Genomic DNA, 24941 nt, shown 5'->3' on the forward strand with positions numbered 1-24941 from the left:
AAAATGAGAAGGAAGAGGATGAGGAGCGTAGAAGGAAAGATGACGAAGCAAGAATGGCAAGAGCCTCACATTCCCGTTGAGTCATCCAAGCTCTGGGTCATATCTGCAGGCCCAGCCGTTCCGGAAACCTTGATAGAAGCAGGCAACAACAAGGTACGGAACTCTTGGACGATTATTTTGTCCGTAATAGTGCATTCCTTGGTGGCTTATTTTTTTCCTTATTTGTCACATCAGAAAAATGGAGGGGGTAGGATTTCTAGCTATTTGCTTTGCTTGGACTTTATGGCTATGTTTGCTACACTGCATTAGTTTGCCGAATTGAGCTATTATGAGCTAGTCTAAGTTGTATCAAACAGGGTGCTATTTAGCAATCTCACTAAGTGGGACTAGTGCCTCACCTAGTCTCCTTATCTTGACCTTGTTAAAATGAGGGCTTGAACTAGAACCAACCCAAGTGAACACGCCCGATAGGTTTTTTTAAATAAAATAGAGCTTACTGTTTATAAAATAGTGTCGAATTACCCATTCTTTTTTGTTTCACTTGATGCACTTTTTTTTTGTTGGCTATGAAAATGGATAGGTAGTTCCTCTTGTTTTGAAATTAAGGATGTTGGTAACCTACTTATTACTTTGGCTGCTAATTGATTAGTTTCAAATGCAAGAAACGATTAGTTTTTAATGTTATAATTTTATGGTTCAAAATGTGTATAGATGTCACAGTTGATCACTCATCATCGGAGTGTGACCAATGAGCTTCCCGCATTATCAGCATCTACTGCTTTAGGTCGAACACCGCAAAGGTTGATGCGTTGAAGGAGGAAGTGACAACCCTAAAGGGTCAGCTTGCTGTCCAGGGCCAGCAGATGAGGGCCTAGGGCGAGGAGTTGAAGGCCTGTGTTAGGCACATGAAAGACCTTGTACGAGCCATACAAATGATCAGCATCCAAATCTCGCTACCAGTACCTGATCTTGCTCCACCTTAGACCTCCGAGCCATTTCACCTAAAAGACTACTTGTAATTTTTTCTTTTTTGTTCGGACATCTTGTATGTACATTTTCATATATTTTATAATCAAATACTTTTCTTTGGTTAATTAATTATTGTTTAGAATTTAATTACAATATTATTAAAAATAAAAATAAAATATTTTTGACCAAAACCAAAAAGTGATCTAATCCATTTTGCGCGACGTAGGTTGCGTTGTGCAAACTTTGTGCGACTTAGCCTACGTCGCACAAAGGGTCTTTGCCCGACATAGGTATCTTCATCGTCGTGCAAACCTTTTTGTCAATGCCTTGGCGTGACGGTTAGCGCGTGACCAAGGTCTGTTGTGCAAAGTTTTGCGTGACGCTTTTTTACTTTGCGCGACGAAGGACCTGCGTCGCGCAAAGTGTTTTTTGTATTAGTGCGAAACAAGTTCAAAGAAGTTTAATGGTAGAAACCGGCGAAAAAAGTGTTTGGAAAAAAAAAAAAACCAAAATATAAAACTATTTCTGGAAAAAAAAAATCAAATACAATGTTTGTTTTGTCTATGCATAAACAAACACTATATTTGGAAAGAAAAGAACCAAAATTCAGAAACAGTGACTTAAATTTCAGAAACAATGACTTATATTCCAAAAACAATCTATATTTTAACCTTCAACTGTTTCTTTTCTTTCATGCATCAGTTGATTATATTTAAGAAACAGGATGCTTATTTTGCTTTGAATCCAAATACGGTGAATTTCATTATTTCTTTTCTAGCTTACATTTAAGAAACAATGTGTATTTCATTTGGATCCAGAAACAGTGACCTAGATTCCATAAACAGTAACTTAGATTCCAGAAACAGTTTATTTTTACAGTCCAGAAACAGTGACTCGTCGTTATTATTGAATAACATGTAGATCTCAAATTTATTTTCTGAAGAAACAAACGATGAACTCCACTAACAAAGAAAATATGAAAAACAGTACTTCGAATACACTATGAATAATAGCAATGATCACATTTCAACGAAATAATAGAAAATATAAATTAGATAGCATGAGGATCCATATTTTTGTTTCAAAGAAAAAGAAGAAAGTCTGCAAAACAACGATGAACTCCATTAATGAAGAAAATATGGAACTCAACCTAAAAAAGTTAGGGGTAAAATCAACAAATCATAATTTATTATAAGTAGGCCATTTTTAGTTGGACTACTATAATATAGGTCTTGTACTAATTATTAAACAAAACTTATAACATGGTTTTTTATTAAAACTAAAAATTTTCAAGCCTTTTTTATTAATTTTTTTTTTTAACTGTTTAGTTTTTAGTTTTGTCTAATTTTTGTGGTCTGCTTTATAGGGTTTCGTTATCTTTCATTACAGTGGACGGATACCAGAAGTAGCTTTGATGGCACGATCTTACCTACCAAGCAAGGTTTCAGAGATAGTTTCAATTTGGAGAAATGACCTGAACAAGGTTAGACTTTTGCAGTGTTTTTCTTGATTCATGAACACGATGCTTTTCTTTCAAGTGAAATGTATATATGAGATGTAGAAGTCATACCAAAGGAAAATTGTTATGTCTTCTACTTTATCGACCAATTGAATTGAAACAAGGAAAGATTTTTGCATATATTTGGCTATTCCAAGTATTTTTAATTTTGTACTTTTAATTTGCAATATGGCAGGTCAATAAAAAAGCTGCAGAATCATTGGCCGATCCGCAAGTGTGTCCTAATTTGTTTGAGGACTGGTAGGTTTCTCTTGCCCTTGAGTCTAAAGATGCAAAAAATAGGTGTCCACCCTTCATTTCACTGTTCAGCATCAGGGCCATGAAAAATTCTACTTTTTAGCGCTGCAGTAGATATGCCCATAATTACTGACTAGCAAGAAATTTTGCTTATTTGTTGGATGATTGTGGATTGCTTTGTTGTCTTTTGCAGGGGCATTCATCCTCCTGTTGACGTAAGATATGAACGAACATTCGTCTTTCTATTTTTTTGGGCTTTTTCTAACCCATAAATTTCTTTTGAGTCAACCAAATAGTCCCAGCTTGCAACTTATGCTGTGTGGTATTATTGTCTGAAAAATTAAGTATGCATGTATATTTTATGTGTGTGCGCGTGCACACCTCCGCATGTTGTTAATCTCTGTGGGTCATCTATATATATTGTAGACATATCTGTGTGTGTGTGGAATGCAACATATCGGATTTAGGTTATACTGTGCATAGTTTTATTGTTTGTTGTTATCTGCGCTATACCATTTCTATGCAGGCTCTGAAAGTTCTTCATGAGCTTTATAAGCATTTTCCATAATTTAAGCTGTCTGTTTTGGGTTCTTTTTCATTAGGTCATTAGCTACTGAATGATGGAGAAATGAGTACCATGCCACTGATTTTGGGTTCTTTTAATAATTTTCTGATTTTGGCGTTTTGCAGGTAGTGTTGATGTACTGATTTTCTGGGATTTTTTTGTCCTTGCAGGATTTTTGGTCTTTGAAATGGGTACATGTTGTTTTTAACGTTTTGGTTCTCGTGTGTTCCGCTCTTCGTTGCTTCGTGATTCTGATTTTTCAGTGTTGGGTAATGGAAATTTGTAAAAATAGTCGTAGTTTTTTGAGAAAGTTGGCATTTTTAGTTATATTTTCTGTTTAATCCCAACTGTGAGATTGGAAAATAATTGAAATGATGGTTTTTTATAAAAACTCCTCTCAATTTTTTTTCTGGGATTTAAAAGCAACTTTTCCTGATTGTTTACAAGGGTTATGTTCTCTATAATTGGTTCACCTAATTTTGATTAGTTTTAAGTTTTGTCTTCTGTGCTGTAATGAGAGATTTCTGTTGGCCTTTCGGATTTCGGCATGGGAATGTTCACTTATTTGTCTAATTAGATTGCGTATGGCTTCGATTCTTTATTTAATTGTTCTGTTTGAATTCGGGTGTGATGATCTAAATTTTATATGTTTGGAATTATTCACTTAACACCAATTTGTTACATTTAGGTCTCCACCCCACATTTCACACGTTCAAATTCCATAGAAGTCGGTTCTGCAGATTGTGTCTGCAATTAGATCAGAGATCAACTGCTCTTTTGTTATCATGCGGAAGATTGCTTTTGGGAAGGATCTGAAGCAGTTCCTCTCTGTATGTTTACTCTCTGCATGTTTATTGCCATATAGCTCTGTCTTTTCTAATTGATGGTGTTCATCTTACACTGCGATTCATGATGATGATTTAATTGTTTCTCGACTTGTAATTGTTTGTAAATAATGTGGCATATTTGAATTGCAATCCGTGTTTACATGAAAGGGATGGCATATCATGTTGCTGACTTAATTGTTTATGTTTTTCATATTTGCAGTGGTGTTATGATCGATTAGGTGATTGGTGACCTGTGACTATGTTTGGAGCTCAAATTTTGTGAGCATTATTTTGGATTGTATTGCACTTGGTTTGATGTTGTTTTGGTCGACAATGTAGGGAAAGGAGAAACAAAGAGGATGACACTTATAATTGCCCCTCCCCATCGGCCTTCTTCAAATTTGGATCACAAGAAGGGAGCAACATAAGTATTGATCATGGTGTTTCCCTGTTAATTTGGAAATGGTTAATGTAAATAATTGGACAAAAGAGCCAAACAAACCCTTTTCTCTCAAATCGAGATGATGATGTGGTCGACGGCCACCAGCCCCAACTCAAGAGTTTGGCCTTCTGTATAATCGGATTATAGGATAATTTTATTTTGGTCCATTTCTTTTTTTCCTTTATATAAGTGCAGATGTTGTGATGTTTTGAATGAAGGGTGGTTCACACAATTCCTCCTTAGAGCAAGTGGAGATGACTGTGTGTATAAAAAGAAAAACTTACCAGGTACTTCAATTTTCTATTTTATTAATTATTGTCTGGTTTGAAATGTTGTATTGAGAGAGAGAGAGAGACCAACTGTCCTTGAGAAACAAGTTTACATTGTGAGAATTTGCAGTTTGCAACTTTGATTGGTTATTATATTTGATTGAGTTAAACTTGGATTTCTGGATTTTGACTTTTTCGTTTGTTTCTCTGTTGCTGAGTTGGCTTCATTTCATTCTAGTAACTCTCTAAATAGGTCCAAGAACTCACTAAATAGGTAGTCAAGAAGAATTCAGTGTTGCCTTCCTTTTTTGCCTGCTGTTTACTCTCTTCCTGGTTGCACTCTCACCGCTTCTGTTGCTCACCACTTCATCTCTTCTGTTGCTTACAATCATCACAAAAAAACTCGAACCCTCAAACCAACATATTCGTTTCTACAGTTTCTCTCACAATTAATCTAACCTTGAAACCAACAAATTGCAGAAATCCTCAACTGTTGGATTCTGTTGAGATGGGCTGAATTTGAGTGGTGTCTTCATCGTCGACTGACACCTGGACTGCAACATCATCTTCACTCACCCCAGCGTCAGCAGATTCCACCTCCAAATCCTCTCCGATCCTTATTCCCCAAAGCTCTCCCTCTGATTTGTCATCAGGTAAGATTTTGGGGTTTTTGTTTGGCATTTGATTCAAGTTTTCTTTGCATTAAATAAGAAAACAACCTCAAGCCCTCAAACCAATAAATCAAATTCTACAAGTTCTCTCACTCGTAAGTCTTAATCTAACCCTAAAACCAACGTAACAATTTCGAAATCTCCTCTTTTCCAACAATTCCGGTCAGGTTGGCGTTGATGTTGGTCTTAAACTATTCCTCAGCACCTCAGGTGCCTTCTATTTCATGTAAGATCTGCTTCAAATTTTTTATTTAATATAATTGGGTTTTAGTTATTTTTTCGTAGGTTTTCTAGGGTTTGTGTAAATTCTCATCTGATTGATGATTTTTTTGTTATCATGGGCTGAAAAGTGTGTAATAGGGTTATGAGGTAGAAGACTGTTTGGGGATGGTGGTGGATTCTCTGAGTATGACTGGGATGTTGAGAAATTGGAGCTCTTCTGGGGCCGTATCCATTTGGATTTGCAGGGTCTGATTGGAGGAAAAGAAACGAAAAAAATTTTGGGTTTTGGATTGATGTGGTGTTTGATTTTATTTAATTTTTGTTCCTGCATGTTTGGGTTTTTTTTTTTTTTTTTTTTAAAAAAATTTTTTTTGCATGTTTTAATTTTTGAATTAACACTATTTGTTTTGTTAAGGGGTGTGATATCCACACACCCCATATTACTTCTCACACACCTTCCTAATTTTCGACCGTCAGATCAGATGAATTGAAGAAGATCAACGGACAGAAATTAACAAGAAGTGTGTAAGAAGTAATTTAAGGTGTGTGTATAGCACATCTCTTTATTAATTGCATGTTTATAGTGTTTGCTTGATAAAGATGGAGAATAGTACTGTCCAAATGAATAGGAAGACCTCGAAAAATCCTTGATGTGTTGCTTTCCTTAATAAAGACGGAAAAAGGGGGGCAAGTTGCGACAAAGCCCAAAAAAAAAAAAAAAAAAAAAAAAAAAAAAAAAAAACCAGAGATTGGTACTTTTCATGCATTCGAGTCATCAAGTTTTATAATGTATATACATGTATTTTCCATTTGGTGAATTCCAAAAAATAAGAGCATTTCTGTACACTATTACTCTTTATACGAAGGCAAAAATGAAAGCGTCTCTGTATACTATTAGTCTTTTGTATGCAGGGCAAGTGGAGATGGCTGTTTGAACAAAAAGAAGAATTTGGCCAGGTAATTCAGCTTTCCAATGACTAGCATTTGGTTATTTAAATGTTTATGCAGAGAGAGATGAGTTATGTACTCTGATTTCCTTACATTCTCACTAAATGTTACCCAATTTAAAATTGTCTCTCACATGAAAGTTTGATTTTGACAAGATGTGTGTTTTAAAAATTGTAGTATCATGTTGGCATTATTGCTTATTTATGAATGCAAGTCTATTTCACATCTATCTAATATCTTTAACTTTGATTTCCACATTATTCAATGTTCACTAATGCCTTTAATTGTCTTCTGTTTTACATCTAACTGATGACAGCACTTCTACTACACAAGCTCCAGAGAAAAATTTATCAGCTTTTGACTCAAATTCCAACTATGCCTTACCACTCTGAATATCAAAGCAACCCCAAGCAATTCTGGAATAATTTTTACGAGTAAAACAATACATTTGGTATAACTTAACCTCAAATTTATTCATTTCACAAACATTCGCATCAAATCCTTAGTTTTTTATTGCTCGAAGTTCCATACCACTCAATGTTTACTAACACTTTTCATTTTCCACTATTTAACATCTATATACTAATCATTTTCCCAATCGCTGGGTGTACGTAAATAGCAAAAGAAATATCAAACGCAATATCGTAAAAACAAGTTGTTTTCTGTGTTACTAAGGTGTTTTGGTTCAATTGAGTTACGAGGGACCGATCTTGATTCTTCACCATATGCCTGAAATTTTAAAAAAAATCAACTTGGGAGCTCAAGTTTGAACTTTTTTTTTTGCTATTTAGTAGTCAATTTGTAGCACAGTGGAAATATGTGGAATGACGTTTTTGCCTTTCAATTCTAATTGGCAATCTGCCGCCAATTTAAACCTTTTCACAGCGTTCGCCACCGGAGGTTATGCAGCTGTGCAGAGTCACACAGTGGAACTTGGATTACACAAAGCACAGCAAGCAGGTTGATAGGTATATTTTCTCACTTTTACCATTTTTAGAATTTAGATTAGTGATAAATTAATTCGAATCATGTGGCGTGATATTTCCACTCTGTTACAGACCATGGTTATGATAAATTAATTTGAATCATGCGGCATGATATTTCCATAATTAGCCACCTTTGTTGTGGTTTTGTTGATCATACTCAAGGGAGACTTTTCTACTTTTTATTTTCTTCTCATAGGGTTTATATTCTGCGAAGTGATATTTTAACTATTCATATGTATCTATTTGTCATCTATTTTTTTTTATTTGTCATCTTTTTTTTTTTATGTAAATTCACTATAAGAGATTAATGAAATTAACTGATAAGAATATGAAATTCAGAAGTCGCTTCTCTAAAACCAATTTTTTTTTTTTAATTTACTGTCAGCTATCTCTCTCTCTGCAATAAACCTTTACACGAGTTTGTTGGCAATGTGTGCTACTTCCCATTTAATCTGCATTGACATAACAAAATTTTGGTTCTTTTGAATTAATGATTGTTTCAGGGGAATCAATTCTTGTGTACACCTTAAACTTCCAATGGTGTTGTGTGCATTTTTATCAACAATAAAAAGCTTTTTCTCTGTATTGCAAACAAGTCTTCTTATAATTAAAATATTTGAAATCCCTGGTCTGTGATCCTCTTGATTCATGGTTTTAACGCCTCCTCATGAAATAACTACAACGTCATCACTTCTTTCATCAGATAAGACTTAAACATTCTTACCCATTGTTGAGTTTCTTTAACGAGTTTCACCCATTTGTCATAAAATTAGATGAGGTGACTTCATACCTTCTCAGAGTGTTGTCGGAATATGATATGATATTTGATTCTTTTTCTTTTTTTCCCACGAGTCTCAATTTGTATTTGAAACAATATGTAATAAACTTACCAGGTCTTCATCACTATCATACTTTTACAGGTTTTGTTTTAAGGTTCTGATTGGTAAAGCAAAAGCTCCTACCAATTTAGCAGAGTGGACCAAGAATTCGGGCCTTTTATTAATGACATATCATAGGCCACTTTAAAGGTAAATCCAGATGTATCGCTATGCAGTTTAGTTTTTACTTTTAGCATGTTTGGAGTGACCTTTGAATTTACATGTTTAGTTGTTTTCGTTATACTATTCTGGTAGGTATGTGTGTATAACTATTATGTTTATCCCCATTCTCTGATGGTGTTTGCTGCATTGTTGCTACACAATCTCGGATGGTTCCAATGCTGGACATCAAAGAAATTTCGATCATTTTTTTCCTTTATTTATTTATTTATCTGCATATTATTTTGGTTTGTTGAAATTTCGACTATAGTTTGCTTTGTGCTGGACGTAGAAGGTTTTTTTTCAATGATTATATATAGCTTCAATAGTGGGTTTCTTTGGTTCATGTTGTACATGGTGGTTAACCAGGTTTCTCACGGTGGATCACCTTCTTTTATTGGTGGAGCATGAGTTATAGCACGGGAAGAGAAACGGTTAATTGGTATTCTTCCTGTTCAAGATGCTGCCGAGGCAGCAACAGTGGACTCTGTGTTGTCTCTAGGTGATTTTTGCTTATTTCTCCATTTTTTACGGATGAGTAGATGCCTATGATTAAGTGAAAGTGAAATCTAAGAGGTTTTTTTGTTGTTATTGTTGGCAATTTGCCTAATTTTAAGAATGGGGAGTGATTCTGGTGAACGAAGCTCTAGAGTTCAAGTTTGTACTCATCTCTCACTCTTCCTCTCTCTCCTTCTCTACTGGAAAATCCGGTCTTTCATCTTCCTCGGCTCTTCCTTTCTCTCCGCTCCCCGTATCTCTCTCCTTGGAGCCTACAAACCAAGTCGTGACGGTCGACAAGCTTCAAACATGCTGGACGCGTACTGGAGAAGGGACAGTTCTGTCCGTTGCGGAGACGGGGGAGTATGGGGGTAGGGGAGAGGATTTTCGGCAGGGAGATATGGGTTTAGGGAGAAAGAGTAAGGGAGAAGTATGGGGTAGGCTGATTTCCAGGGATTTCCTTTCACCCCTTCACTCACCACGAACCCATCTTTCTCTTCGTTTCTCCCACCCTCAATCTTCCGTTTTCCCTCTCGCAAAATACCCACCAAGGAAACCCTGCTTTTGGTTTATTTTGGGATTTTGTTTGTGCTCTCGATTTTCAGACGAGGGGCCAATTGGTTGAGATTTGGATTTCTGCCCTTTTTTTCGAAGCGCACAAATTGTGTTTCAGTGGGATCGGTCTCGAATAGCTGCGTGCGTTTACTCTTTTCAAGGTATGGTGTTCGCCGATGGCATGTTTTAGGGTGTTTCTGTTTTTTTTTTTTTTTTTTTTTTTTTTTTTTTTTTTTTTCTTTGTTTTATATTTCTAATTTATCGTTTGCTGCTTGACAATGGTGATTGTAAGTTTTAGTTGGATGTTTTTCTGATTTTGGGTTGGTCAGTGCTTTTGGGTTGCTTGAGAAAATGTGATCCCATGTTTTTGATTGAGTGAAATAATTAAGAGATAGAAAAGAGTGGAGAATTAGTGTCTAGAGTAGTGATGAAAAAAATGAGGAAAAAAAGATAGATGTGGAAGAAAGGGAGAGACTGGAAATTGAGGAAAGTGAAGAGAAAAAAAAAAGGGGGTTAAGTGAGCAGCCAAAAGAGAAAAAAATGAGGCAAAAAAGGCTTAATATGGGGAGTAGGCAGAAGAGAAAAGCAAGAGGGGGGAGACAGAACAGGAACAAGGTGTGGTTTTGTTGTTGGTTTTATCCAAATTTTTTATTTGGAATTTGATTTGAAGCTTATTTGTTATTAGTTTAGTCTAATTTAGTATTGGTTTATCTAGGTTTGTAGCTAATTTAATGTTAATGTTGATCTAGACATTTTAATTTGTTGTGAACTTATATGGGTTTCGTTTTTTAATTGTTATTTTACAGTTGCTAGGGATGACTTTGGCTTTTATATTGGTTTGGGTAATTTTTTTTTTAATTTCATTTGAAGATTTAGTGTCATTATACACCTTTGCACCACTGTTTGTTCTGCTTTTCTCGGTTTGTGTATATAGTTTGGGTAGAATTGGACTGTTCTTTTTTAACTTAATTAAAGTGTTTGAGACTTAATTGAATGAAAGTTTAGTTTGGTTTGGCCACGATGAGGTGTTTGGTGTTGGGTCTATGATCCTTTGGTCCAATGGAGATGTGTAATTCCCATTAAGCTTTCATCTTGCTGTAAATTTAGGTGTTTTCTCTCTGTGTTCGTCCATCTGCTTATACTTTTCAAATGTTGGTTCATCTTATGCAAATATTGATATGCTTAACTACCCTGCTTCTTTCTCGTGGTCCTTAAACATGTGCTAGTTTGTATGTTTCTGATGGATTATACTATTGGGAACTTAGATTTTTATTTATTTTTTCATGTTTGTTGGGTTTGTTGTTTTCGGAAAATTATTGAAACTCTGTAATTTGTATATAGAGTGCTAAATGAGTATATGATTAATGGGTTGAATTTTGTTTTCAAAAGGATTGTTGCATGTTTTTTGTCAATTTGGCTGTGATAGTAAGATTACTTCATGGAATAGTGTAATTGTTGTGGCATGTGAATGTCAAATTTGTTCTTAATTTAATTTCGGAAAGAAATGTGCTTAACTGTAGTGCTATATGATGAAGCTAGCATCCTTAGAGGTTGGGAGCTCAATTAGTGCACCATTAGTTGTGCAAATGTCTGAATATTGGTGCTTTTCCAGGAAACAATGCTTTTTGCTTTCTACAACCGTTTGGAGAATGCACGACTTGAGGATCTTAGACCCAAGGTAAAAGGTAAAAGATTAAAATCTCTGGTTTCCTTTACTGATGTAAGCTTGCATGAAAGAGAGAAACAATAACAAAAAAATTATCTGAACCCCCATTTGGTTCTGTTTAATTGTCTATTTAGGGTGTTTTTTGGTTTTGCTTGGGGGGGTTCAGATTTCATTTGGGTTTATATGTGATTTCCAGTCGATTATTTTTTTTTATTAGTTGCAGATCATTTTTACTGTGGAAGTTTGAATCTTTGTGATTGTTTCAGTGTAGTTCTTGGGTACACACACATTTATCCAATAAATAAGTTCAAGACATTGTTTTCAGGGGACAGACAGAAGTCTCAGGCAGTGGTCTCTCTGTAATCATCACCGGGAAAATATCATGGTCATTTTGAGTTCAGATTTAGACAACATGTGGTAACCGTTTCTTTTCCGATTACTTTCATTTGTTTATTTGTGAATCAATAACTTTTTTAGGAATAATGAATGTCACAATTGCTGATAAATGATACTTTGTTCGGAGATTGAATTGTTGGTCTGTGCAATATATCCATATATGGATCAATGCTATGGACTATTCTCAACCTATGGACCTCAAATTTCAGTGCGTCTTCCATCATTTCTCCTACCTCACTGTATGTAGCTATTACATTTGCAATCCTATTAATTCATTGAAAACAATATTTATATTTCTCTATAAAATATACTATCATTTCCTTGTTAGTACATTAAAATGGAAATATGAAAGGTAGAACCGATCATCGTTGGGTTCTCTCTTTCCACTGTGTTGTTTGCTTTACCTATCATTTTTACTTTTCTGTTTCGCAGCTCTCTGACAAATATCTTATTATGCCGCTCTCGATCTCGCCCGAGGGTGGTGCAGGTCGATTCGATGCTACGAGGCACTTTGTTTAGGGCTATTTGAGAGAGAGAGGTGTTGGGTGTTTGAGGTAATGGGTTTCAGGGATTAGGTTTGGGTGGGGTTTCAAGGATTAGGTTTTGGTGGGATTTGAATGATTAGGTTTGGGTTTTTGTTTATGCAATTGGCAAAGATGGGGGTCCAAGATAGGATTAGGAGATTTGATTTAGGGTTTTCAGAGTCAGAGATAGGGGGTGTCCAAGAGAGATGTGGGAGGATTTAGGCGAGGGATTTCAGGGATTTGGTTTAGGGTTTGTTTTCTGCGATTTGCAGAGACAGACAAATGGGACAAGGGTGAGAGAGATGGGAGGATTTTCTGCAACGGAAGGGAGGTATGGGTATTGGGTTTGTTGTGATGGGGTTTAGTAATTTTCAATATTCTTGGACTCTTTTTAATTTGCAAAATCAGATTACCCATGGAATTTATAACATGCAATTAGTTTCTTTTTAGTTGAGTTCAAATAATGTTGATTGCGCTGTTATAAAGCTCTTTTTTATAGTTAGGTTGAAAATCATATTGATAGATTCTTTATTTAGTTGGTCCAATTTGTAATAGATGAGATTGTTTTGTTTGATGTTTCAATCAAAATTTGATCTTTTTTTGTGTGAAATTATAATGGAATTGCAAATCAAGTATATCTTAGATTCTTAGTTGCATACTCACCTTCCCACAACTATTATATTGTCTCTTGGCTGGGTGGATTTTTATAATTTCCTGGATCCACAATTACAATGCTTTTTATAATTTCCTAGATCTATTCTTTTTATTCGTTCATGATTATGTTGATTTTTTTGTTAGCTTAAATGTGTCTTATTCATGTAGTCAAGGCTGGTGCATTAAAGTCCCGCAGCAACACGCGGGCAGTGGCGGAGCCAGCACGGGGTCATTGGTTGTCATTGACCCCAATAACTTTAAAAACTCTATGTATATTTGCTTGTATATTGTATTTGACTCCAACAAACAACTAAGGCAAACTAAATTACGACCTCCTCGTCCCACTTCTTTTATTTTCTTTGTGGTATCCCGTCCCCAAAATTATTATTTTATTTTATTCTTGACGTATTTCGAAGATTTGATTGGAACTAGTTCCTTATTTCTCCAAATTTAAGAAAACGAAGTGAGGGGTACTTTAGTCCTTTACAATTTTCTCGACCTTTTCGGTCAACTCTTGAATTGGTTAGGTAGAGTTCGATTCCGTGAGCGCGGAGACGCAAACAGATCTTATTTCCGAGTCTGAACGGAGAAGTTAGAGTCGTTTGAAGTTGGTGGCATTTTGGTTATATTACCAAAATGCTATAAATTGGGGGGATTTCAGAAAATGGGAGGGGGGAAACTGCACAAAACCGTTTTAGGGGGAAATTTGACCCATAAACCCACCAAACTTGACCCGCTTGTATCTTTTTCATCCGAGCTCCGTTTTGGATGATCTTGGTGTCCCTGGAAAGCTCTTGACGAGCTCTACATCTCTGTGATTTTATATTTTCCCATTTCTTTTTCCATCCGTGCAGTTCGAGGTCGCAAAGTCCACGACCTTACCGGCGGATTTATCATCTTTCCGGTGATTCCGGCAACGATTTCCTTCGAGTGAGGTATGAAACTTCATCTACTCTTCATAATCTTCAAGTGGGTATGCTTAGTTTGTGCTTTCGTATTCATTTTAGAGTTGGGTGTTTAGAACACCTAGAAATCCGGTTTTCTCCGGTGAAATTGGACTGTTTCCGGTTAGAATTTATCGCCGGCCTAGTTGTGAAAAGTGTTTCCCTTGTTGAGCTCTAGCTACCACGTAAATTTGAGCTCCTCTAGTTAAGGTTGAAATTCGGGGTTGTAAACCCTCCATCTTGGCTTCCACCGCGTGTGGCAGTGCGTGGGATCATTCCCGAGTGTTGTCTAGGTTTTAAATACCTTCTAGTGACCAAGTGAACCTATGTCTAGCTTGGTTTCCAAAGATTCAATTGTTGGGTGTGTAGATCAAATTTCTTGATCAAGGGTTTGGTTCAAAGGTCAATTTCTTGTTAATTTTGAGTCATGTTAGTTTTGGATGTTGTGTACATGACTTCTGGACTACCGGGAAGTATTTTGGGATGTGTGATATGAATTGGAAGTGGTTTGTTACGTAAGTTGCAGAAAATTGATTTCTTTGCAAAGAAAACTCAAGTTTCGAGTAGCCTTCTTTGGCTCTTAATTTCTAGGCCTTCATGTGCTCCTTTGGAGAAAATTTTTAGTGTGTTGAAAGTATATATGCTCATGATCGTACCCCAATTGGTTTCACTCAATTTCGTTGAGTTTTGGTTGATCAAAACCTTCTTTAAGTTTGGGTCGCGGGCTGCCAAACAGCAGCAGAAAATTGGGTTTCCAGTTTCAAGACTCCGTTTTTCCTTTTGGCATAACTTCCAATTTAGAGCTCCGTTTTCTACAAACTTTGTATGCTTTTAAAGTACAGAACACAAGCTTCAAAACCCATATAATATCACATGATTTGGTTTAGTTTGGAATGTCCCAAAGGGAGCCTAAACTTGGTCTAATAGTGCTGTTTTCTGCAGATTTTGTGGAGAAGTAGAGTACTTTTTTTGCCACATCAATTTTCTTTTCCAGTTTCCTTTCTAATCTTCTTTACTACTAGTTGAGTGATATTATTTGAGTGGTAGATTCCATAATCAATGTACTTTCTTTAGATAATATTAATTTTGTTCCTTTGAAGAGCCTAATCGGAACACAAAAGTACAATCAAGAGTATAAATACAAGTAGCACACATTACTAACCAAACTAAGCTATTAAAATGTGATTTCTTTTATAATTGGCCATCGATCTATTTTTATTAAATGTGGTTTGATTATGGATGGGTAATATTGTGGAAAAGTGATTCGAATTGCATATTGAAATGTGAATTATATATATACATACGCCATAGACCTATGTTAATTAAATATGAATTCTATTGAAGTGTTAGTTTATTTGTGGCCAGTGATCTATTTTCAGTAAGTATGATTTGACTTGTGGATTGGAAATATGGTTTGTATTGTATGATTGGATTGATGTGATGAAATGCGAGAGCTAGTAGTGGACCGTTAATCCATTGTTATGGGGTTTGTTGCTTCGAAACATGTTTCAACCCTCATGTCATTATTCATTCTCGTTTCATTGAGTCTTTGTACCTTGAGTAACTTGATCCATGTCTTGTTTTATCGATTGGTGTTACACATTCTACTCTGCGATTTCGTTGAGTGATGGTCCGAAATCGTATCCTGGTTTGGATTCCGTTGAGTGATGGTCCGGAATCCTTCCTACTCCACTCCGCGATTCCGTTGAGTGACGGTCCGGAATCGTATCTTGGTTTGGGTTCCGTTGAGTGATAGTCCGGAATCCCTCTTACTCCGCGATCCCGTTGAGTGATGATCCGGGATTGCATCCACCTTAGTTCATGGAGTTTGGTTTGAGATGGTTGCAAAGTGTAGGTTTTGGATGAACAGTGTCGCCTAATTCTACTTTCATTGTGTGTATGTGAATATGGGTGTGAGATGTTATGGTCGTTTAAAATGAACTTTTGGATGTCTGGGTGCCTCCCTCGGAGTTTTCAAAAGTTTGGTATTGATTTCCTATGAAAGATTTATATTCAAGGTTTATAAATTATGATTGATGGCCGGTTTTATTATTGTATCACATGCTTATTTTATTGTCCCTCACCCGAGTCTCTCAGCTTATCTGAGTGCCTGAATTACCAGTGCACCAATTCCATAATATGGGCATTGACTTTACATATGACAGGTTTGGGTAGATTATGGGAAACCGCTTGATATTTTGGTTCCGTTGAGTGGTCCGGAACCCAATGTTGTTGGATTCCGTTGAGTGGTCCGGAATCCTTGCTCTTGTTCATTCCGTAAGGTGATTTAGAATCCTAAATTCGAGTAGATGGGAATTACCCACAATAGATATTGTGAAAATAAATTAGAATTACCATGTTATTATTCTTAACCCAAATTGGGAATTGTGTAGAGTTCTTTAATTAAATTCGTGAAATGATATGTTATCTCATTGATTGATTAACGTAATTAAATGTTAATCGTGATTCCTTGATATGTTACAAGCTATGTATTGAAATATAATGTTGGAAGTATAGTGATTAGTATGATGAAGTGAAATGTGATGTAACTTGGGTATTGGAAATGGCTGTGACATGTGATTGAAACGCATATTGAATTGCTTGGGAGATGTGAGTTCTAGTAAATGACCGATGCCCCATTGTGATGTGGATTTTGCTCAATATTGCTTCGTTCGTTGAGTTTCGTGAATTGGGTAACTTGAATCATGTCTTGTTCCTTCGAGCCGTTGTTATGTTTCTTGGACTTCCGTTCAATTCGGTTGGGTGGATTGGAACTGAGTTCTGTTTGGATTCCGCTGAGTCATGGTCCGGAATCCCTTTTGGAGCTTGGTCCGTTGTGCGGTCCAAAATCCCCTTTTTCAAAGATGTAGTCTTCAACTGAATTGTGTTGCTCTAGCCTTGCGTTTTGACTTGTTGTATGTGTTATTGATGATGTAATGGTTGACATTATTGATTGATGTGATTGTGGAATGACGTTGGATATGAGTGGAGTTATCATGAGTATTTTAGTTGATTAATGTTTCTAGAGATTAATATGTTCTTTGTTAATTCTTAAATATGTTACTCGCTATGAAACGAGAATTTATGTGGGAAACGTTTGGAATTTATGTGAGGGTTGAAGTGGGATATGTTAATCGTCATGTGGGATTGTTATGTTGGATACCATGGTTATTATTATGACTAGACTTGTCGATAAATGTGGGTAGAGAATGGTATTATACATCGTTGATTCTTTGAAATGATATATGTTGTGAATTGCGGTATCATGTTGTGACATAATGGCCTATATATTGTTGGAGGGGAAATCATGATTTTCAGATGGGTTGTTATGTAACCCTGAGTCTAGTATTTTCATGCTTGTCAAGTTCTATTGACTGATTGAGAAATGTTATACCTTTCGACTTAATCGGACTGTGTTATATGTCAATTATTGTGCATGACGAACTACGAATGGCTTGATCCCTGTCTAGGGTACGTAGGCAGTCTAACAGGGAGGTTAGATGCAGCCATAAAGCATACGAAAATAACTATGTGATTCGATTACTGAGTTGTGCTTGGCCATATCCCGGAGGTGGGATATGATAGATACGGATTTTTGTTGACGCCACGTGTCAATTCTGGACGTATGTCGGGATTGGGGCGTGACATTCTTCTATCATATTTGTCTTCTTTTTCTCTCTTCTTGTATGAAATCATTTTGTTGAAAAGCATTGAAAGTCTTCAACATTACTCCACAGTATCTTACATCCACCCTCGACAAGCCTGTACAAGTAATAGTAGTCGTCGACATATGTTGATATAAAATTTTGGCATGTGTTGGCAAGAATTCGCAGGTGCCTATTAGATGCTCGACGAAATGACCCAATGAAGCTTTTTGGTTGATATTATGACCCCGTTATTTGAAAATCCTGACTACGCCACTGTGCACGGGCATATTTTCTAGTACATACTATTTCTAGAAATATGCCAAAGTAACTCACACTATTTTTGAAATTAAACTAAAATAACACATTATATTTCTAGAACTACTAGAAAATTACTCACTATTTATGAAATAATGGCAAAAAAAAAAAAAAATGATATAAAATCTCGGCTTAGTCCCTGTATATCTTTGAATCTTATGAGGCCAGTCCAAAAGAAACAACAATATGTAATAAATTCAAAATTAATTGTAGGAGTTCGAGGATGATGCTATAAAGATGACCGTAACTTTACGTATAATTTATATATAGATGCCTCCCCAGTTCCCAATTGCAAATTACGGTGGTCAAAATCAAAATTGATATATTAGGGTCGAAAAAACAAAAAGGCCAGTTGTAAATAATAAATCACCCATCAGTCGACATGCATCAGGCCATACACGATATGCATAATTTACGACTTTTTACCTTGATACGGATTTCAATTATTCTCTATTATTGATTGTTGAGCTTTATGAATATATTGTTCAATTTTTTTTTTTTAATAAGGAGGGTCTTTTTATTAAATTCGTACAAGACCTCTAAAATGTCAGAGACAGTTATGGGTAGAAGAGATTGAAATGCCTTTGTTAGTTTTTCTTATCCCAAAATGTTAGATTGTCGTGGTGAAGTTACTAACTGGTTCTTAAAAAAAAAAAAAAAATCACTTCCTCTGTTTTTTGGCTTAAACAACTTATGTACAATATGCCTGCACCAGGCAGCAGACGGCAGTAGTGTGTGTGTTATACTAAAGCAATTTTTGCAAAAGATAGGGAAATGGTGGGGCAACAATGATTGTTCAAAATTAATTGAAATCCGTATCATTGATTCACCGCCAAAAGTTATATAATCTCAGTCGGTCAGATCGTGCCAACGTGGGTGGTAGGGTTGCAATTATATTGAAGTTTGTAACGGGCTGCATATTCTTTGTGTTAGGGGTAATTTTGGAACCTAATTTTGAACATTTTGGACTTTGTAATTCAGTTCGTGTAGAATTTGGAGGCATGTCCTTATGGTTAATTTTGAGATGCTTTTGATTAAATAAAACTATAGATTGGTTTTTTATTAAAATAGTCTTAGTCCAAGCAATTTTCATTAAAGCTCCCTTATTTATACTACTACAAAATAAAAGCCTATCTAGCAAAAGTCTTAGAATAAAACTATGAAACATAATAAAAATAATAAATTAGCAAATAAAAGGTTTCCTATTTGAACTGAAATTCGGACTTCTCACAAAACCAAACTTTTAACCGACCAAATCAACTCTGATTTGCTCCCAAAAGGTCTCTTTTGAAAGCTTAAATCGTCCCTATCAAATCCCCAGAATGGTTCTTCCTCAAAATATTCCATTTTGACCTCCAAAATACCCAAAACGTTCAAAAACATCAATCTGGAAAAGCTGCACGTTGGGCCTTGTTTGATACAACCATCTTGAAAGACTCACGAACATCCTTCAATTAGAATCACTCTAAAATTCATTCGTTTGATCACTTTTTGCTTAAGAGGAAGTTGCATGCCCTACATTGAAAATAAATAACAAAGTATCAAAATTCTACCAAAATAACCAATAAACTATAACTAAGAATAGAGTAAAATATATGGTATAATATGGACTCATCAAATACCCCCAAACTTAGCTTTTTGCTTGTCCTCAAGCAAAACAAAACTCAAAAACAAAAAATAAAAACTAACAAACCAAAAACAAACTTTAACAAAACTTAACTAACACAATTTTCACCTTCAAGTTGCAATCCATAGAAAATGTTAAAATTAGAACATCTTTTAAAAAATTCGAACCAATACCACCACAGAGTCTAAGCCATTTAGAATTAATTAGAAAAGAACTCATGAACTTCCTTTGGTGTAAAGTGAACCAACATGGTTAAAGAGACTCGATTGAAACCCTTACCACTCGTCCTTTTTATTTAATACTTACTAACTTCAAACATAACATTTTTTTTTCTTCTTTTCTGTTTTTCAATTTTTTTTTTTTATAGTTATAGTAGTGGTTTAGGTCAATGATAGCAGTAGCTAGTTATAATAGTAGTAGCTAGTTCACTTAAGTTTTCGATCCAACCAATGTAATGTGTTTTAGGTCAATGATTCCCAAACCACAAGGGATTTAGGGCACTAGGTGTAGAACACCCCTAAAGACTCACTAACTCGAGCTGAAAATGCTACAAAACCAACTAACCACCTTGCCTTATGCCAAGACTCTACTGTTTGATGCGAGAATCATTGCTGATTAGGCAGAACTGACCCGGTTACTAAGCAAAGTCTCGGGTGGAACAATTATTACTTTATTTATAACAATAACTAAACTTTACTCTAAAAAAGAACAAAAAAAACAAAAAAAAACAAAAAAAAAAAAAAAATTAACTCAGGCGAAAAGCAAGTGCTTCAATCTTACCCCCACAAATCATGTTGGTGTGAATGTGCTAATTGTGAAAGGATAACTCATGAATTAGTGCCTAAACAACAATAAATAGAAAAAGACTCTACTGTGGGATTTATCTCCACCATGTCCATTTATTATAATGTTTAAAATAATCTATGAATATTAACTTAAAAAGAATGAAATTTTTTAGCATACTTTAAAATTAAAAATCTAAAAATTTTAATTTCCCACCCCAAACTTAAATCACACATTGTTCTTAAGGTGCAGAAAAAATAAAGAAAGAAAACAACAATATTAAAACCTGAAAAAACTGAAAAATAGCTAACAAAGACAAAGAAAATAAAATAGCAAAATAGAAATAGAAAATAAAAGAAAGTATAAAATAACAAAGGAAACAGAAATCGAAATAAAAGAAAAGACAAGGAAACTGACACACCGGAATTCGAAGTAGTGACCTGGTGAAACAGAGGCGCTGGAAAATATTGGCAAAAGAAGCAAAATTTCATTGCTCTGGAGAGTTGAACCCGTGACAGGGAGCATGAACCAGAGGCCCATTTCCTCATCTGTCCTAACTAGCGCCGTTTGGGAACCTCTCTCTCTGACTAACCACGAGCCCAGAGCCGTGTAAGCTATCCCCTTCATTTCCTCTCTCTCTTCATTTCTCATGAAACTGAAACCCTAGCTTCTATCTTCAATCCAGAACGTCAAAACATGAATCCATCTCCATCTCTCAAAAACGGAACCCAGCCACGGCGATCTTTGACTCATGCATGTATGTTTATTGAACTGCAAGGAGAATTGGAACTGCAAGGAGCAATGGCTCACACATGGAGCTGCTGTACACACAACAAAGATGGCTGCAAGAACTCGGATCTACAAAATGAAAGGTAAATCAAATCCCTCCACTGCGTTAAAATTAAGCATGGTTTAATATCTCTGAAAGTCATACGGATTTGTGAAATGTTTCTGTCATGCATTCATGGACCCAAAATTTCGTCAATGCTCATGTAATTTTTTGTGTGCTTGCATGCCTCCATGTGACATATATTGAGCAAAAATACTAGATTTGTGACATGTATTTGATGAATGTCGACCTCTGTGTTGCCTGGACCGGAATGGGATGCTATGCGGATCCCTTCTTTCTAATCCACTAAATCAAGGTATCTATACCATTGAAATTTGATCAAACGGTTTAAATTATTATAACTTTTAAAGTGGATCCCTACTTGTAACCGTTGAATTAAATTTCAATGACACAAATTACCTGATTTAGTGGATTAGGAGGAAGGGATCCGCAAAGGATCTCTTTCCTCCAGGACCACCCCCAAACTTAATTATATGTGAAACGGTATTTTAATGAAATATGAGAGCGAGCGAGCGAAGGGGATTTCCAAACAACACAGGGATCTTCTCCGCAATCCCCACTGTAAGTATTACTGAACTCAGCCTCAAATTCTTTTCTGCATTCGTGTAGATGATGAATGCTCGGATAAATGTTGATGAATGGATGACTGATGAATGCCTATTTTTGAATCTTTATTGTTTGATTTATAGAAGAGTAGGATTATGTCCCCCTTATTTTTCTTGTATTTTTTATTCTTTTTTCTTGTATTACGAGGAGTTAGGTTTATATTTCCCTGATTAGGTGTAATTTATTTTTTGTTATTAATAAAGTTTCCCTCGTACTGTCTACGTTTTTTGGGAAGAAAAAAAAAAAAAAAAAAAAAGCAATAAACTACTATGGAACATTTGCAACCAGGGATAAACCTCTCAACATAGAGCAGGAACTCCAACATAGGTTTGAAATTTGATGAATACTTTCCACAACTTTGTTTTTTAATTTTAATTTTTAATTCTTTTATAGTGTTCGTCCTGTAATGTTTGGCAAAGCTAGAATGTCATTGTTCAAGCATAATTCAATGCAAATAAGTTTGCTTGGCAAGCATTGATCAACAAATACAATAACGCTTTCGCATAACATCAATACTATTACATACTATACCACATATTAACAATAAGCTTCTATTCACATATACCATTTGCTTGAAGTTTGTTTCTGATCCGACACATATGTGCCACAACATCACAGATGTTCCATCTTTCTCTAGGTAACTCCGCTGAGTAAGCAACACCAATTTCTAAAACAGAGATTAAACTTTCTGTGATTAGGACGCGATTCCTTGCCTTCCCCGCATTAGGATGATTGCTCTCTTGAACAAGAACGGGATCCAAAACCTCTTCCACTTGCTCAGGCAGAGCTGCCTTCACAAAGCTATAGAGGTTTGAAGTTCCCTGAAAGATGTCATCGATCGGTCTTTTTCCTGTAAATATTTCCAACAGGAGGATACCAAAGCTGTACACATCACCTTGTGTCCACACTTCATGTCCCATGCCATATTCTGCATTCCACAATTCAGAACATTAGATTCTAATTTTCTAGTGAAGTCCTAAAAGCTCATTTCATGTTTGAAAAATTTTAAATAAATGCTTCCCAATTTTAAAAGACTAGCTAGGAAAAAATAAACTACCAAGTGTATTACCTGGAGGAGCATAACCAATAGTTCCCTTTATCCCTAAAGAACTTGATTGATTTCCCGAAGAATTTTCAGCAGCTTTTGGCAGGAACCTCACCAACCCGAAGTCACCTACATGTGCAACCATGTCCTCATTGAGAAGAATATTGCTGGGTTTGAGGTCGCAATGAACTATTGGCATCTCACAATGATGATGGAGATAATCCAATGCCATAGCAACATCAATAACAATGTTCGACCTCTGAGAAATTGTTAAGATCCTTGGCCTCTCATTTGTCTCACCAATTGTATGAATTGGATACAGCCATTCCTCCAAGCTCCCGTTAACCATGAACTCATAAATTAAGGCCTTGAAGTCATGACCGCGATAATCAAAACCAGAACATGCTGAGAGTACCTTGACAAGATTACGGTGTCTAATATTTTTGAAAGCCTCGTACTCAGCAATAAAACTTTTGTAAGCTCCGCGATGAACGAGGTTGAGTACCTCGATGGCAACTGGAGTTTCACCTTGCTCAAGTAGTCCTTTATAAACGGACCCAAAACTGCCCATACCGACCAAGTTGGTTGAGGAGAATCCATTTGTTGCCTTTAGAAGACTTTGGTAAGACACCTGGGGAAATTTTTCCGAATCAGTTGCAGCTTGACCCATTTTGTCCCTCCGTGAGCAATAAAGGTACAAAAAGGTTAGTGCAAAAATGACTCCAAGAATCCCACAAATGAGGGAGAGAACCAATGTCATGGTTAAGCTCAATCCTTTCTTTTTTGCATGCTGGAGTTTGCACTTTGGCAAATGAAACTGAGGTATGCCCCCACAAAGCTTGCTATTTCCTTCAACTGATGTCGCCGTTGCATTCTTGAACGCTCCTTTGATCGGCAACATGCTCTCAAAATTGTTATAAGATAGATTGAGAGATTCCAAAAATACAAAACGTTCTAAGAATTCTGGAATTGTGCCTGACAAGTTGTTGTGAGAGAGAGACAATTCTGTAAGACCTCTTAGTGAACTCAAAGTTGATGGAATCGTCCCATTGAAGAAATTTCCATGCATGTCTAGGTACTCTAATTTTATACAACTAACAAGACTTGCGGGAAGTTTACCGAATAACATGTTATCAGAGATATCTAAATACTCTAGATTTATTAAAATTCCTATGTTCTCTGGCAGGGAGCCTAGAAAATGATTTTGAGGTAAACTTAATCTATACAAGTTCAACAGACCAACAATTTCTTGCGATATGATACCGCTAAAAATGTTGGCACCAAGAGATAAGATCCTCAAATTCTGACACTTTATTAAACTTGGCGGGATATTGCCTTGAAGTTTGTTGACCTCTAAGTATAACTCATGTAATTAACTTAAATTTCCGAAAGAGGATGGAAGATTGCCAGAGAGGGAGTTCCTACCCAAATTTAATTTATATAACTTGTGCAGCTTTCCTACACCAGGGGGAATGTGACCTGATAATTGGTTCTCAGCAATGTCCAAAACATCCAAGTTAGCCAGATTTGCAATCTCATTCGGGATGCTTCCTAATATTTTATTTTGAGCAATATGGAAATTTTTAAGAGAAGAAGACAGGTTTCCTATGCATTGAGGTAACGTGCCCCCAAAATTGTTGGTAAATATGATGAGAAGTTCTAAATGGGTGGCATTGCTCAAATCGCAGAGAAAGGTCAAGTCATCAATTCCCCCACTTCCGAGATGGTTGTCAGCAAGGATTAACCGCTTAAGCTTATGCAAATTCGTCAACGGAGGGACCTTTCCATGCAGTTGGTTACCTCCCATCGAAAATTCAATTAGATTTGACGCATTAGATAATGAAACAGGAATAGATCCACTGAATTGGTTAGCGGAAATGGCAAATGTTTGGAGACTCGGAAAGACCATACCTAAGTTTGAGGGTAGACTCCCTTGGATTTCATTTTCTACCATAGAAAGGAGTGTGAGAGAAGAGAGATTAAAGATTGAGGGAGGAAGCATACCCGAAAAGCTATTTTCACCAAAAGAAAGAAAGCTAAGATTGGTCATTCGTCCAAAAATATCCGGGAAAGTGCCACTCAAACTATTAAAAATTGCGGAGAACTTTTCAAGAGATGATAAATTGCTAAAAGAAGTAG

General features: G+C 36.0%; 1 long non-coding RNA gene and 1 pseudogene across 1 annotated transcript; both read left to right on the forward strand.

The window, feature by feature from the left end:
• LOC148695539 (protein TRIGALACTOSYLDIACYLGLYCEROL 4, chloroplastic-like) overlaps nucleotides 1-24941 on the forward strand; it is a 56194-nt pseudogene that overhangs the window by 11313 nt on the left and 19940 nt on the right.
• LOC148695540 (uncharacterized) lies at nucleotides 3021-5457 on the forward strand. The gene is made up of 4 exons (XR_015964670.1): nucleotides 3021-3559; nucleotides 3979-4120; nucleotides 4457-4846; nucleotides 5309-5457. It is a non-coding gene; the product is annotated as an uncharacterized LOC148695540 (long non-coding RNA).

This window comes from Pyrus communis, chromosome 7 (assembly GCF_041283825.1).
Source record: "Pyrus communis isolate YQ-2024b chromosome 7, ASM4128382v1, whole genome shotgun sequence".
NCBI lineage: Eukaryota > Viridiplantae > Streptophyta > Magnoliopsida > Rosales > Rosaceae > Pyrus > Pyrus communis.